Genomic DNA, 16,795 nt, shown 5'->3' with positions numbered 1-16,795 from the left:
CGTTTTCCCTAGTTACGCCTCTGTAGAAGATACCTCAGTCCTCGTGTAGGTATACAGCAGCAGTAGTACAAGATCTCCTTTTCCTTTACCTTCAGGTGGACTCCAAACCTACCTTTCTTGTTGCATCTGTTTTTTGTTGATCACCCAGTGAATGGGGGGAGAACTAAAAACTCTGGTAGGATGCCATGTACAACTCTCTGCTTCTCGAGTTAGTTTTAGGAATGTGCATGGAACCACGGAGGCGTGGTCCGGCACTGGGGGGAGTGTGGCTTTAAGGGGGGGTAGTACTCCCCCCCGCCGCTCTTCCCCCTCTGGCGCTGGACTTTTCTAAAATGTTTTTGGGGCAGAAGATTTCCTCCCTGCCGCCCCTGCCCCCGTTGTTGTCTTCCAAGTTTACAAGCAGTAAAAGCTGGCGCCACGCATGTGTCCACTGCGGCGTGCACGCATGGGTGGCGCCAGCTTTTACTGCTTGTAAACTTGGAAGACAACAACGGGGGCAGGGGCGGCATGGAGGAAATCTGCTGCCCCAAAAACATTTTAGAAAAGTCCAGCGCCGGAGGGGGAAGAGCGGCCGGGGGGGGGGGAAGTACTACCTTCCCACCCTTAAAGCCACACTCCCCCCCCCCGCCGGACCAGCCGAATTCCGGACCAGTCCAGAGGCCTTTTGCATGGCCCCGGACCGGTCTGTGCACACCCCTAGTTAGTTTTGTAGTAGCTGTCAAGAACTGTGTGTCAACTAGTGATCCCATACAATTATCAGTCACATTCCCCTCCACTGCCTGTTGGGGGTTGTAATTTTTATTCCCCAGTTAATTAGCACAGCACTAAAGAAGCTACCCACTCCAGTTACAGAGTAGAATGCAGAGTTTAGTTGTTGCAGCTACTTAGAGAAGACACATGGAGATTCTTGTAGTACTGAATACTAAGTATTTATTGGTGAAGTACACTTTGGATAGGAAAGACCTAATCCTAATCTATAGAACTACATAATGAATAGGGAGGGAGGGAGGGTGGTTTCTATCTGCTCTCTAAGAGGAAAGGAAGGGATTCTGACTCTCATCAGGAAACACCCGAAGAGTCATATTAGGGGCCATAGAACCCTGAAGGCAGAACAGCTGAAGGTAGAACAAGGGTCATAGAGCCATACAGGTAGAACAGCTAGGGAGACCCTGACTCACTATCTCTACTCCCAATGCCCCTAGTGGTCATTAGGATAGTTGGTGCAAAAGTTCAATGCACTGGAACTCCAACACTACCAACATACATATATAATAAATAACGTGGTTGCATCCTTGAACATCTTTAGGGATGCCCAAGCACCATGGAAGTAAGCAGCAGACAAACCATTTCCTCACCAAATGCTCTTAGCGAGAGAGAGAGAGAGAGAGAGAGAGAGAGAGAGAGAGAGAGAGAGAGAGAGAGAGAACCCTCTGTCTCCACACTTCTCCCTTCCCCCTTTTCTTTTGCAAATTATTAAGTTCTCTGTTTCTATCTTTAAAATGTTTTATCAACAGATACACTGCAAATCACCACTTGTAATGTTATATCTCTGAAACTGTGGATGGAGATCGGTAAACAAGAATTATTTGGAAATGGATTGTATTGAGATAGGTCAAGCATGTCTGAAATGGTTAACATAAGATACAGGAAACTGGGGTCCATGAAGGGCTGAGCAAAGACATTTTGATCCTCACCATACTGGAAAATGCAAACAATGGCTCTCGTCAAGAATCGATATTGGGCACAACAATCCAGCAGGAAAGTCTCTCACACAAGCTTCACTGAGATAAACAGGAGCTGCATGAGAGCTCTCGGTCTGTTCCTTTTCACTTCAGTGGGGACTGAACAGGACAACTTCCCCGTGGAAACAGATCAGATCTGTATGCCTTCCACTTACCTCAGGTAGCTCCCCAAATCTGCTGCCTGAGGCGGGACAGCTGCTTCACCCAACCTCATAGGAAAGCTGCCTCTGACCCTCTGCCACATGATATTAGGAGCTCCTCTTTTGCAATGCGATGTTTCCTCTGCTAGTTTCTCTGATCAGCCAAATATGGTGGATCTATATTGGGCAGCAGCAATATAAGAAGATGCAGAAAGGCATCATCTCATACTGCGTGGGAGGGAGCAATGGTAAACCCCTCCTGTATTTTACCAAAGAAAACCACAGGGCTTTGTGGGCGCCAGGAGTCAATATCGATTTGACGGCACACTTTACCTTTAGTCATTAAAAGATGGAACAGGCAGCACTAGGGACCTTAATGCATTATCCTTTTTGTGGGCAATATAAGTGCTTTTCATTTCCACGCTTAGTGCATAGTCCACCTGCTTTTAGTATATTGCGTTTTTGGAGCATCTGAAGTACAATATTTTGTATTTGGGAAAGCCTCTTACTCATACCCTTTGTAAATATGGTTGTGGATTATGGCTGCATGAATGTCATATACTTATCAAATATAATTTGCAGTGTAATTTCTACAGGAGAGAGATACTGCTACTCCCAGTCTCCTCACCCCACTCATTAGTGAACAGGCATTTGTTTTGTTGCAAGACATAAATTAATTAATTAAATTAATTTAGAAGGTGTTGCGCTCTCCAGTTATCCAGTTTGTGCAAAGGGAACACACATCTCACAAGATTTCATTATTTTAAAGATGTTAAACAGCTTTACAGCTATCCACTTCTCTCTACAACCTATCTAGTTTGCTCTCAATTTGCTTTTGCCACTTGAGAGAATAGCCCAGCTCACTTACAAAGACAGTTTGTTGCCTCTCAGGACAAAGAGGTTGCCTTTCGGTCCAGAGTCTGCTGTTTATTGTTGATGCTGAATGGCTCAGCTCTGGCATAAGATCAATGCAGTTGCTTTACTGCCAGAGAAAGTTGTCAGTGATCACAAATCTTTGTGTCTCTTGTTCATCTAACTTTGCTCCAAGCAGAGCCTTCAAGCCACAATCTGCTGTGAAACCTCCAGATAGAGTCTAATTACAAAGGCGAAATGCACACACCCATCTGTGCTAGCATTAAAGCTGACTTCAGCAGTGTGAAAAGCCCCTCTGGCCCCTGGCATAATATATATTTATTTTTAGAGCCATTTTATTGTTCAGGTTTGAGGACACAGAGAGCAGAAAATGTCCTTATTTTCTACCTTTTAAAAAGAGAAGGAACAAAATGAAAGGACAGCAATAGCAAGTGTGAGTTGCCCTGTGCTGGGGTTCTCAAACCTGGGTCCCCAGGTGTTGTTGGACTACAACTCCCATCATCCCCAGCCATAATGGCCAAAGGCTATGGGAATGATAGTCCAACATCTGGGGACCCAAGTTTAGGAGCGCCTACCTGATGCAGAAGAGTTTGTGTCTCTACCACTCCTCAATCATTCATCGTGGCATTGGGGTGTGCACAAAATCGGTTTGCCAGGTTCAGTTCGAGTCCAAATCAGACTTGAACTGAACACATTTGTTCAGTTTTACCCCCCTGAACACATTTGGCTCAAATTTGAGCTGATTAGAGGGTTAGATAGATAGATAGATAGATAGATAGATATTTAAACAACTCACCGCCTCCGAGAGAGTGCTGCTGTGGCTGCGACGGGGTCTCCAGTGGGTCCTCCTCCAACCGCCGGCCTGCTCCTGGGCTCAGATGGCCCAGTTTGGTCATGCAGATGGCCAGTGCGCATGTGCGGTGGCCTCCAAAATAGCTTCTGCCAGTGCAGAGAGGCCCAGAATGGGCCGGAAATGACCCAAACCAGGCCATTTGAGACTGGGGGGAAGCCGGCAGGGGGTGGGGGAACCACTGGAGACCTATCTGCAGCAGCACACACACACCCCTCCACACACACAGAGGCGGTGAGTTGTTTAATTTTTTAAAAAAACAAGAACTGTAGAACCCCTGAACCAACCCCAAGCCAGCCCAGGGTATGTGTGTTGCCTTGACCTTGACCCAAACTGGGCCCAGTCTGGCTCGAGGGCAAGCCCTCAAGTTGGACCAGTTCAACGGTGAACTGGCTTGAGGTCAAGCCAGTTCGTACAAAAGACAGAGGACCTCAGCAAATTGACCTCAGGAAAGAGGACCTCCAGATTAGATTGGTGTGGAGAAGAGCTAATTTGAGGAAAGTGACTACCCCTTAAAACTGTGGCAGGGTACACTTTTTGTTGCTGGTAAATTGTGGCGCTTCTTCCTAGAGCAATAGCAAGCAAACCTTGACCCAAACATATTCCTTACTCTGTGCGGTGCATGGGGGTGGAGAGCCCTTGGCTTTTGAGAAAAGAGACAGGAGAATTGAATGATGCCAACATTCTTCCAGCCTCATCTGGAGTGGCCAGTGGGGGATAAGTTTCTGGCCAGCTCTTTTAAGCTGGAAGTCTTGCCTCATAAGTGCACCTGCCTTGGGAATAAGGTTTTTTGGGGGTTTTTTGATGGAGTTTAAAAAAACAACAATTTATTGCAGATTATCCAGAGGGTAAATCTTTTGTGTGCTGGATGAGTTACGTTAGTCCAGTTTGTCTCAGTCTGGTCACAACAGCAGGGTGTAGGTTAGAGTATTAGAACACTGAGATATCCTTTGGAGTGTGAAGGAAGGATACTTACTCAGGACCACCCAAAACTAGAGGGCTTGGGGGAGCAAGGACAGGAACCCTGAGGTCTGGCTGCTTCAACTACTCAAGGCTTGGGGCTTCTGGCACTGTTCTCCATCCTCCCGTTGCAAGTGACAGGTATGCATCCTGTGATTGAGTGTAGATACAGTGAGAATTGGGCATTTACAATTAGGGCCTAAGGCCTCCTGCTGCTGGGTTTGAATGGAGGCAATAAAAGGGCAGGCCCTGTGGAAGCAAATATCATTATCTATAGTGTCTCTCAGTGGGCTGCTTACAAAGGACAGAGAAAGTTAATGGCAATAAGATCACATTAGATAGGAAGGATAGCTCTGTGAAGATTCTGCTGGTTTCAAATGACATGCAAACTTCCTCCACACCACCCAACCTTTGACCTTTCCCCCTTACAGATAAAAATCAGCCCGCCTTGATGATCAGCCCACCCAGCCACCTTTCCTTTTCCTATTTTCCACAGCTGCTGAAACAGAGAGTGGATAGATGTTCTGCTGAGCTTTTTCAAAGAGCAAAATAGTGCAGTTGCCCTCAAAGTGCCAGAAGCTATTATGGTAGAGAACAGCACATGTTTACATTTAATTCATGGAAATGTTATTGGCAGAATCAGATTATCATAGTGTTGCCAAAGTTTAAGGAATCAAAAGCCCTTGGGTACCTTTCAGATGTTGGTGTGGCTGATCTGCTATGAAGTCAGACCCCCAACACTGCAGCTTGTCACCCATTTTCTTCCACAACCCTTGCCCCAGGGCCAACATGCTTCCCCCCCCCATTGAATTTTGACTAGGTACCTTCGCTAATCTTAAATAACATGAAAAAATCACTTGCTAATCAGGAAGTCAAGAGCAGAAAATGGTATTATATTCCACCTGTCCTCAAAATGAAGTGCATAGGGTGCTCTCTATTTTATCATTACAGCATCTAATAAGATTATTTGAAAAAGAATGCCTTGCCTAAGGACCACCCTGTCAGCTTGTGGGATGAGTGGGGATTTTAACCCAGGGCTCTGAAGTCCAAGTCCAGTACACTATACCATCCTGACTTTCTTTCAGAATTGTTCCCATGGGTGTAGTATTGATTAATTGTTATTCTTTCTGATCAGATGATCTTTTATGTTGCTCACATTGTCATTTTAAAAGCAAAAGGTACTGGAAGAGGATCAAAAAGTAAATGTGAGGGAGGGGGGAACAATAAAATTGTCCGAAAGAAGTTAAAATTCATAGGTGAGCAAAGGAAAAAGAGGGATAAAAGAGGGAAAGAAAAGAGGATAAAACAGACTATTGTGTGGGGGGAAATGAGAGGCATGAATTATAGTGAACAAAACATTTGTGTTTCCCACAGAAAACTTGTCAAGCAGCTTACTGCTGTTTGTTTTCATAGAAAAGAGGGGATGATGGGAAAGGCTCGCTCAGTCTTGTCTAAAATCCTCCAACAGTGTTCTCATTAAGGGTGGATGCTCACAAACTTTTACAGAGCAAACTGACTTTGTCACTCTGCTTGTAGTAGCAGAAGATTTCTATATCCCTCTGCCACTTATGGATACTTCTGCATGTTCTGAAACACAGAAGAGACTCGCAGTACAGATGGACACACATTCTGGGCTGTTCACCTTATCCAACATCAGATGACTGATAAGTTGTGGTCTGAGGCAGTCCTAATTTCACTCCTAGGAAAAAGGAGTGAAACCTCCCATTTGTGCAAATCTGGGGAAAGTATGTGTTTGATGGGCGTGTACAATAGCCATGAATGATCCAAACCTTCTGCAGCTCCAAAGAACGTAAGGCAGTGTTATTCTTTGTAAGGCCCCAGGGCCAGTGTAAGGCCCCCCAGGGCCCCATCAACCCTAAGTGTGGTTCTCTGACTGATTGTTTATTGGGCCTGTGTGAAGATTCGGCCAAAGCTGAATACTCCGCTGAATATCCCTGGCATCATGCGGAGATGAACATTCCCACTGTGCAGTGCTGCACTTTGCCCAGTGTGTGTGTGTGTGTGTGGCAGCAGGGGGAGCTCCTTTAAGGGAAGCAGAGCTCTCTTGAGCCTCTGCACCATCCTAGAAGGCATGCACAGAGTGCTGGGAAGTGTAGCCTTCCCAGTGCTTTCCCCTTAGAGCTCTTAAGAGAGGGCTCTATCTCTCTTAGAAATCCCCCCCAGCCCTGAGAAAAATGCAATACAATGCGGAGGTCAACACAGTGGAAAATGCATCTCACATTGAAGTTGGCTCCCACCTGGAAAATAGTGTAATGACCACTGACATAAGAAGTGCCGTGCAAGTAAATACTACTTTGCTTGCTTCTATGTCATGCAGACCATTCCCTGCTTCATGCACAGAACAGCCCTTACATGCACCACAGGGCTTCTGCATCAGGTACAACCCCACTATCAGACATAGGAATCTGCCATATACTGAGTCAGACCATTGGTCTATCTAGCTCAGCATTGTCTTCACAGACTGGCAGCGGCTTCTCCAAGGTTGCAGGCAGGAATCTCTCTCACACAAAGGCAAGAGCTGAGCAACCGATGATGATGTACTTGGGCCAATGCTGAATGGCTTTAAGAGAGTGTACCTCAAACCCTCTCCTGTTGCGAAACATGCTCACCTGTTGCCATCCTGTGGCTTAGCCTCAGCAGCTGTAGAAACGACACACCTCAAAACTAAAGTGGAAGCGACAGAAAGCAAGCCATTAATCAGAATCACCATCTTTGGTTTTAGAACTGTCACCACATTTTTGGGCCCCTTGCCATATTCTTTCTTCCGTCTTTCTGTGCTACTTTAGAGCAGTCCATCAAGTTCTGGTTGCAGTCTAACATTAATCATCACCTTGAAAACAGTGTAACCATTTATGCACGACTTGCACTGCCCATGTCTGTGGAGCAGGTAATGGGAAATGCAGCTCCCCCCAACCCCCCACTCCTGTTATGGGACTGGCAGGCTAATGCCTGATAATCTCCATTCATACTCATTTTGTTAAAAGTAAATGTCTAGCTCTTATAGAAATGGAGAAAGCATACATTCCCATCATGTTTACAAGGTTAAAGGCTCATGAGACAGAAAGCAAAATAAAAGATTTACCATATTTGAAATGCCACATTTCTCAATCCTATTGTGCTGACTTGGGATTTTGAACATACGCTGTCCAGAATAATAGGACTCTTGTGGGTAACTAAGGGGTCCACCAATAAAGCTGTAGCTGTTGGGATGGGGCCACAGCTCAGTGGTGAAACATCTGCTTTGCATCCAGAAGATCCCAGGTTCAGTCCCTAGCATTTCCAGGTAGGGCTGGAGAAGACTCTTAACTTGGAGAGCCATTGCCAGTAAGCGCAGGCAATACAGAGCTAGATGGGCTAATGGTCTGATTCGGTATAAGGCAGCTTCCTATATTCCTATGATGTACCTGGATGCCAGTGGCCCACTGCAGAAATATCATGATTTTACATGACTTCAAACTTACAGCTCTGGTAGGAAAGGAACATAGGAACATAGAAAACTGCCATATACTGAGTCAGACCATTGGTCTATCTAGCTCAGTATTGTCTTCACAGTCTGGCAGCGGCTTCTCCAAGGTTGCAGCAGGCAGGAATCTCTCTCAGCCCTATCTTGGAGAAGCCAGGCAGGGAACTTGAAACCTTCTGCTCTTCCCAGAGCGGTTCCACCCCCTGAGGGGAATATCTTACAGTGCTCACACTTCTAGTCTCCCGTTCATATGCAACCAGGGCAGACCCTGCTTAGCTATGGGGACAAGTCATGCTTGCTACCACAAGACCAGCAGAGGCCTCATTCTCACGTTAACATGAAACCTGAGGGCCCTTCACCTCCCGTTTTGTAAACTGTACATCCAAATGCAGACAATGGAATTTAGTCAAAAAAATGGGCCTGCAATTTCCTTCCCCAGACTCCAGTTTGTATCTTCAGTTATCTCTAAGTTTTGCTGCCTTCAACTCTGGCTTGATGGTGCTAGTGTTACATCCGATTGCTGGCACCACAGTTTCCCCCTTGTACAACCAGAGTTGAGGGAGGAAGTTCCTCCCTCACACCCACTGCTATTGGCTGCCAGGGCTCTCCTTTATTAAAGAAGGGAGCCCCAGCAGCCAGTTCTCTGCAGCCAATGAGAATGCAGAGGGAACTCTCCATTTCATCTAAATGCAGACAGGAGACCAGGGGGAGGGGCGTGGAACCATGGATGCATTGGACCCGTGGTTCCTCGTTAAGTCAGAAGGTGGCCATTGTGACATTAGTGTTGGACTACTGGTTACCCATAGGTTCCATTCATGTGATCAGTTGATCTCTCCTATTACTCTTGGGAAGTGAGCTGTGATAGCACAATAATGGGTTATCACGCTGAGACCAGAGGCCACAAATGATCACTTCCCCATATGGTTTGACTCACTGTGCTGTATGTGTTAAGAAGCTATCACATGGTCATGTGGTCATGAATGCACTTCCATTTTAATAGGTATGGATTTGTGATGACTGATCTCACCACTTGTCTATGATGTGCCAGAGTATTCATATGAACAGTCACAATGGAAAAGAAAATCACTCCACAGAAGCATCACCACTTAATAGTTCAGATGAACCCTTCCTTCCGACCATTGTTTTATTTTAAACATAAGTACACTCTTTGTGTTTTTACATAGAAGTAATTTAGAAAAGGGGTTCTCAACATTAGGCCCCCAGATGTTCCAAACATTATGATTCCCAGCCACAGTTGTCAAAGGCCAATGGTGGCTGGGGATGATGGGAGCTGTAGTCCAACCACATCAGGGGCCCAGTGTTGGGCAGCATCTAGTCTATGTTAATTATGACTAAGTCCCGTTGGAATTCATTGGGCTTAAGTTAGCCAATAGTAATTAATTGATTTCAGTGGTGCTTAGTCATGACACAATAATCTGGATGCTGCCCAGGTTTTCCAAATCATTGCCTTCTAGTATTTTCTGCTTTCTCATTCCAAGTTTTTTCAGATGTGATTCTCAAATAAGGTACAAATGCAGCTCCAACTTGTCCAGTGTGGACGGCAAAGCACTCTTTAGGCTTTGTAGAGCTCCTCTGCCTTTAAATTAAGCATTTCCTCTTTGCAGGTTCAGCCCATTTTATTGATCCTAGCTGGGGGATTTGTTAGTAATTGCCCCTTGAACAGCATTTCTGTGAATTGCCCCCTGTCAATTTCTATTCCTAGTCCTGCAGCGAATGTGTAGGTCAGTCTTTAATTATTGATTTCCTCTCACTCTTTTTATGTTCTTTTCTTATTTTATTTTAAAAATAGGAAAATAGCACTATACACACACACACACACAGACAGTGAATAGACATTGTTAGCACTGGGAATGGTGCCAGTGGGCATGTAACGTTAAATTATGGTTAAAGCAAAAAAGAGCCGAGAAGGAGGAAGCAGAGGAGTACAGAGGTGTAGAAATGCTGAGGAGGTACCTATTCCCAAGATGGCTGAAGCAAGACCAATTATGAACAAGACATGAGAACTCAGCACTGAGACTTTGTATTTGAAATGGTAGCTGCTGCTGCTTCTTCTGCTTCTTCTGCTTCTTCTTCTTCTTCTTCTTCTTCTTCTTCTTCTTCTTCTTCTTCTTCTTCTTCTTCTTCTTCTTCTTCTTCTTCATTCGATTTCTATACTGCCCTTCCAAAAATGGCTCAGGGTGGTTTACAAAGAGAAACAAAACAAATAAGATGGCTCCCTGTCCCCAAAGGGCTCACATTCTAAAAGGAAACATAGGACACACACCAGCAACAGTCACTGGAAGTACTGTGCTGGGGGTGGATAGGGCCAGTTATTCTCCCCCTGCTAAATAAAGAGAATCACCACGGTAAAAGGTGCCTCTTTATCCAGTTAGCAGGGGTAACTGGATAGCAGCTTATGAGAAGTAGCTATTTCAATTTCTACAAAACACAATAGAATAGGTCTGCAAAGTCCAGAGTGCCTATACCAGGCATTCTTCTATCTGGGGAGAACTCTAGACATTAAGGGTATTCACATGCACAGGCTAGGTCACCCCTGGCGCTGCCCCTGTGCCTTGCTTCACATCTTAACCTGACGTTTAGCCAAAGTTAAACAAACTGCGAATTGGTTTAACCTAAGCAGGCAATTGTCTGGGCAATAGCCGCCGGGTTAAACAGCTTCCCTCTGGCCCGCCACCATTTCCTGCATTGGTGCATCCAGGGGGAGCAGTTGTGCCAAGCACAGAGGCTGCTCTAATGAGAGTAGCCACCACACTCATGCCCTGGGGCACTCTGGGATGCAGGAGGGGGAAGTCTTCCCGCTCCCAGCTCCTGCCTTTGCTGCGCCGCTGCTCATCTGGGTATGTGGCGTGGTGGAGGGAGAAATGGTTGCCATTCATCTACCAGGGAAGGCAGATGAACTCCTGCCTTCCCCGCAGCCCTTTGCAGCAGTAGCCATTGGTCATCTGAACAGCCTTATACTCTTTAATTTTCTTCTGTGGCAATTGTGATGAAAGAGTGTTATTGACCATCAATAAACATTATTTGAAATAACTGGCCCAAAAGTAATTGCATGGGTGAAATGCAATGGGTAGCATCAAGGTCTTTCATGGAGTTGCATTCTATGGGGTGGAAGCTACTTTCACAAACAGAAGGAAAGTTCTGCTCATGGAAGGACCCCTTGCATGAGTGAAACTTCTGCTCATGGAAGGAGCTTCCACCACCACTTTGCTAAAGATCAGGATGTTGCCCAATGCACACAGGCTATTGCTCCACTGCAGATTTGATGCAAATTGCAAGAATAGTGTGTCCAACATAAATCAGAAACTGCAAATGGACTGCAAGCGTCTAACGTGGAAATGCTGTGTGAACATTCCTTTTACAGGACCTATTTCTGATGACTACGTCTTTGTGTGTAATTTTAGACTATGTCCCCCAGGCCTCTTCTTCCAGTTCTCTTTCAAGTGTAGACAGAGAGATGAAATCAGACGGCTTTCAGGTGATTCTTGCAAAAGAACAGTTTTTGCACTAGCTACTGAATACATGGTTATATGACTAATGCTTTGACCTCAGACAGGAACTTTTTTAGCCACACAAACAACTATTTGTAATACTGTTAGGTGCACCGAACATCGCAGCATTGGCCATATGCAAAGATGCTTAAACTGAGCCACTTCCATATGCTCTCTTCTACACATGTGTTGAATGTGTGGAGTGGAGCAAAATCACAACGTGGTCCCACCCCGCTCCACCCCCTGACCTTTGCACCTTCGGCCAGAAGTGCTGGCCGAAGGACTGATGGTGCACCAGGGCATTTTTCACATAGCAGGCTTTACCACAAGTTTACTGTGATACTTTACTGCAAGTTCAAAACAGATGCAAAAAGTGGATTTTTTTCTTACTCTGGATATAAATTGGGCTACATTCTAACGTGCAATGAAAAACCCAAATTGTGAGTGAAGTGCTCCCCAATAACTCACAGGGACTTTGGAGTAAATCTGGCCAATATGTGAACACACACCTGCCATTCTGGAGGAGATGCAAGCTAAAAGCCCTGTGTTAAAAATGCCCAGGTGTCATAAATATGTTAGCTCTGCACACCAACAGGATTTACAACCCCCTTCGGCACTCCTGCTGTGAGTTAACAGAAAGCAGCAGTGAAGCTACATGAAGGAAAATAAAAGGCTCACAAAGAAAATAGTAAATGAATTAAGTCCCCCTGAACTGAACTAGGTACCCCCCTCTAACAATAACTGAGTAACAACTGAAAAGAAAACACAGAGTGAAGAAAAAAAGAGAGAAGGACACCAGAAACAAGGAATTAACGGAACAAAGCAGGAAAGCAGAAACAAGGGCAAACTGGAATTCGGAAAAGTCAGGAATTCAGAATAGCACACAGACTGCGGTCAACGACGCTGCTAACAGCATCTGAGCAATTGACAGACTGCTAAATATATATGGTTCAAGAGAACCAGCAGCCAATCAGGCTTCCCTGAGTCAGCACTTCTGCTTCCTCTCTTGTTATCTCCTGCGCCTGCGTGACTCCCACTGAGCCTGCCTCTTGAGACATCTTCTCAAGACAGGTGAAATCCCAGGCTCCTTCTCATCAGAAATCACATCTGGCAGCTGTTCCAAATCCTCAGCTTCAGAGTCTGGTCTCCCTGCCAAATCCTGTTGCTGTGCCTCTGAGCCCTCACTAGGAGGCGAATCCTCCTGCTCTGACTCTTCTGAGTCAGAAGTCTGAGCCATGACACCAGGTGAAGCCTGGCCTTGGTGCTCTCCATCCCCTTCACCTGTGCAGGTCTCCTGTTTTGTGGGTGGTCCCCATCATCTGCCTGAAAGCTCACTTCCTCTCCACATCACCTCCACTTGTTGCTCCTGCTGCCACCAGCTGCTTCTGGACTGCCAACCTGCCGCAGAGCATTAAAATGACATCATCACACAATACAGCAATATAAGTATAGCATGCTACAGCAGGCTGTCTGAGCAGAAACAGGCAGTAGCGGTGAGAGCTGCAGGCAGAGGTGGCAAGGAGAGCAAGTGAGTTGCCGGGCAGGCAACAAGGATGGAGACTGCCTGTTCAGTCACCCACCCGCTCCAACAACGGGAGGTGTGTGCACTCATTAGCAGGAGGCATGTGACCCAGCCATTGGTGCCCCTCTCTTCTTGGTGCCCTAGGCGACTGCCTAGTCTGCCTAGCTGATGGGCTGCCCTGCTTCAGAGAAAGGTGTGAAAGGGTCCTCCACACATATAAGTGTATGTAGATAAGATCTTCCATGGGATCAAGAATCTCACATAATCAGGATTCCCAATGGCACAGAAGCCCTTATGCACATATAGTTATATACATAAGAAGTCCCTCTCCCAATCTTGCTGAGCACACAGAGACTAAGGAGGCAGTCCACTCCCCCCCACTCTTCTTAACACATGGAAAGGAAGGTGTGAAAAGGGCTGTACTGTGTGACAAGGGCAGAATCCTAAGAATATTCTAAGAATCCTAAGAATAGGACTTAGTGGGTGACAGCCATATATAATGGTACAGCAGAGTCTAAGAAAATGCACAGATGTTCTTTTTCTGGAAGATGACATTCATAGGACCAGAGAATTAAAGAGAATCAGAAGTTTTTCTAGTCTAACCATTTGTATAACAACAAATGGTTGTTATATAAATACATTAAGTGGTGCAGCGGTGAAATGCTTGACTAACAAGTAGAAGGATGCTGGTTTGAATCCCCGCTGGTACGATATTGGGGAGCAGCAATATAGGAAGATGCTGAAAGACATCATCTCATACTGCATGAGAGGAGGCAGTGGTAAACCCCTCGTGTATTCTACCAAAAGAAAACCACAGGGCTCTGTGGGCACCAGGAGTTGAAATTGACTTGACGGCACACTTTACCTTTATTTAGTGAGGAGAGCTGGTCTTGTGGTAGCAAGCATGACTTGTCCCCTTAGCTAAGCAGGGTCTGCCCTGGTTGCATATGAATGGGAGACTAGAAGTGTGAGCACTGTAAGATATTCCCCTTAGGGGATGGAGGTGCTCTGGGAAGAGCAGAAGTTTCCAAGTTCCCTCCCTGGCTTCTCCAAGATAGGGCTGAGAGAGACTCCTGCCTGCAACCTTGGAGAAGCCACTGCCAGTCTGTGAAGACAATACTGAGCTAGATGGACCTATGGTCTGACTCAGTATATGGCAGCTTCCTATGTTCCTATCCATTTCCCAGAATTCAAAGGTTTGATTTATGTTGCCAGTTCTTGGCACCAACCTGTTTCCATTGCCAAGGCTTAATCCTTGAATAACTAATGTAAGAACTTGCCTCTTGAGATGCAGAATGTATTTCCCTTCTCACAGACTAACAGTTTCCATGTGAGTAATGAGGTGGCAAGACTTCCAGTCCCAAGAGTGGAATCTTCAAGTGGACATGAACTCTGAAATCTCTTCTTCTAAAACCTAGACACTGTGGTATTGTACAGATCACCTTCACCATGGGTGTAGCGTCCACTGGACAAGCAGGGACAAATGTCCCTGGGCCCACCCCGCTGTGCCACTGCCCTTGCCCTTGCCCCACTGCTGCTTATCTTTGTGGCTGCGGGTGCTGTGGCTGGGCCAGGCCTCTTCAGCTGGCCTGTGTGCCTCTCTCTCCCTCGTGCCAGCTGGCCAAACTTTATGCTTGTGTGGCTTGGCCGGTGAGAGAGAGAGGCACGCAAGCCAGCTGGAGAGGCCCGGCCTGGCCCAGTCACAGAGCCTCCCACATCATGGGGGCAAAGATAAGAAGCAGCAGCGGGGCAGGGGTGGAGGGGCAAAAGTGGCAGTGGCGGTGCAGGGCAGGGGTGGCAGGGGCAGATGTTTGGCGTCCTGCTCCTTGCATCTGATGTAAGATGCAGGCGGCATGGCTTGGGGCGCGTCTTCGCACACACAATGGGGCCCTCCTACAAAGATTTTGTCCCTGGGCCCCTGGGGGTCTCGCTACGCCCCTGACTTGCACTGTCCATACTGTCCCACATACCCTGGGCATAGACACATTTCAAGGCAATGCTTGCAGAGCAGAGGTGGTCCTTTCCTGACACAAAGTGAGGTCGTTGCATCAAGCAGCAGGTGCCAACAGAGCTGCAAGATGCCCCTTGCCGCCTCACCTGTATCATATAGCACCTTGGCTCAGGCACAAAAGTGTCTTTGACCACCATCTTTGCAGAGTAAGTAGCTTAACCTGATTCTTCCAAGCGTCCTTAGCTGCACACCACAAATAAAACAGAAGTGCCCATCAGGGTCCCAGCAATAAGAAGGTTTGGCAGGGGGTGGGAATTGACAATATTTTACCCAATTTGCTTCATGGGAAATTCTGGTCTGGAGCTCTTTGATTTGGCAAAGGCACAGTTCAAGTGTGGCCTACCTGTCTTGCCATCAAATTCCAGGAGACAAGTGTCCGCAGCAGTGTTCCCTCTAAGGTGTGTGCATGTGCGCATGCTCACAAGTTTTTTGATGATCGCTCAGTTCATTGTAGATCCTGCTCAGGTTGAATTAGGAAGGCCCCACTCTGAATGCATGCATGTGCACACCGCCTTGATACTGATACCCAGAACAAAACTCATTCCGCACACAGATGAAAAAAAAATCGAGAGAACACTGGTCAGCAGTGATGTACTCTACATTCAGCTGGTAGATCTAACCCCTTTAGATCTATCCGGTTCATGTGTCAGGGCACAGATGTACTACAAGCAAACACGTCTGATTTCCCCCTAAAGAACTCAACATCAGCTATTTCCCCGTGAAGAACTACAACTGCTAATACTCAGCATTCACATAGAAGTACCTTGGGTATCTTATGGGAAACTAACCAGAACAATAGTTAATAGCATTTTCATGGGAATTGTACTGAATTTAGTCAGCAACTGCGTAAATACAGTATTCCTTAAGCACAGCCTGAATTTAAGAAATATGAATAATGCACACATTGTTAGATGGATTACAGGCGATATGAATGAAGACACTTATTCTCTACCCTCTCCTGCCCACTCCAGATTCTTGCTCAACAAATCTGGTGATGAAAGAAAAGTGCCTACATAGGAGGCAAATGTATTATAATACCTCCTATGCAGGTTTATTCCAAAACGACTTATTCCTGAGTTAGTGTGCATAAGATTGCAGTCTCATGGCGCAATTCTGTGCACACATATTGAGGAGTAAGCCCCACTGAACACAGAAAGTTTTACTTTAGAGTCAAAATGCTTAGGATTTGGTTGTCTGTATTTGGTCAGGCAACAGCGCCTCATACTCTATGAAACTAAGGAACAAAACTCTGTAGAAAGGGATAGAAACAAGTGGCCCCCCCTTCAAGACTAATGTATCTATTGTGGCAAAGTAAAGCTAGATCTCACTTTTTCAGATGTTTGAAGCAGTCTTGATCGTCAGAAGGTGTAGAAACACATGGATAAGAAAAAAGAAGAGGTGTTACAGAGTGGTCCTAAAAGATCAAGAAAATGCTCCTCAATAGGTTTTGCTTATTAAAAACTACACCCCACCTTTCCACCCCCAAATGCTTAAGGCAGTAAATCATTGGTTCACAAATCAATTGGACAATTTCCAGATAATCAGCATATATAGAATAATCATATTGTGTGCTGCTAAACTTAGTAACTCACTTATCTAGATATCATTAGTAGGCTTTCCAAGCCCTGACAACAGGTTTTAGCTACCAGTGCAAGGAGAAAATACAAATTCATCATAACTGGGAAATAATACTGTGTGCAGAGA

The sequence above is a fragment of the Hemicordylus capensis genome, chromosome 5 (genome assembly GCF_027244095.1).
Source record: "Hemicordylus capensis ecotype Gifberg chromosome 5, rHemCap1.1.pri, whole genome shotgun sequence".
In the NCBI taxonomy this organism is placed as follows: domain Eukaryota; kingdom Metazoa; phylum Chordata; class Lepidosauria; order Squamata; family Cordylidae; genus Hemicordylus; species Hemicordylus capensis.
This window is presented reverse-complemented; position numbering follows the sequence as displayed.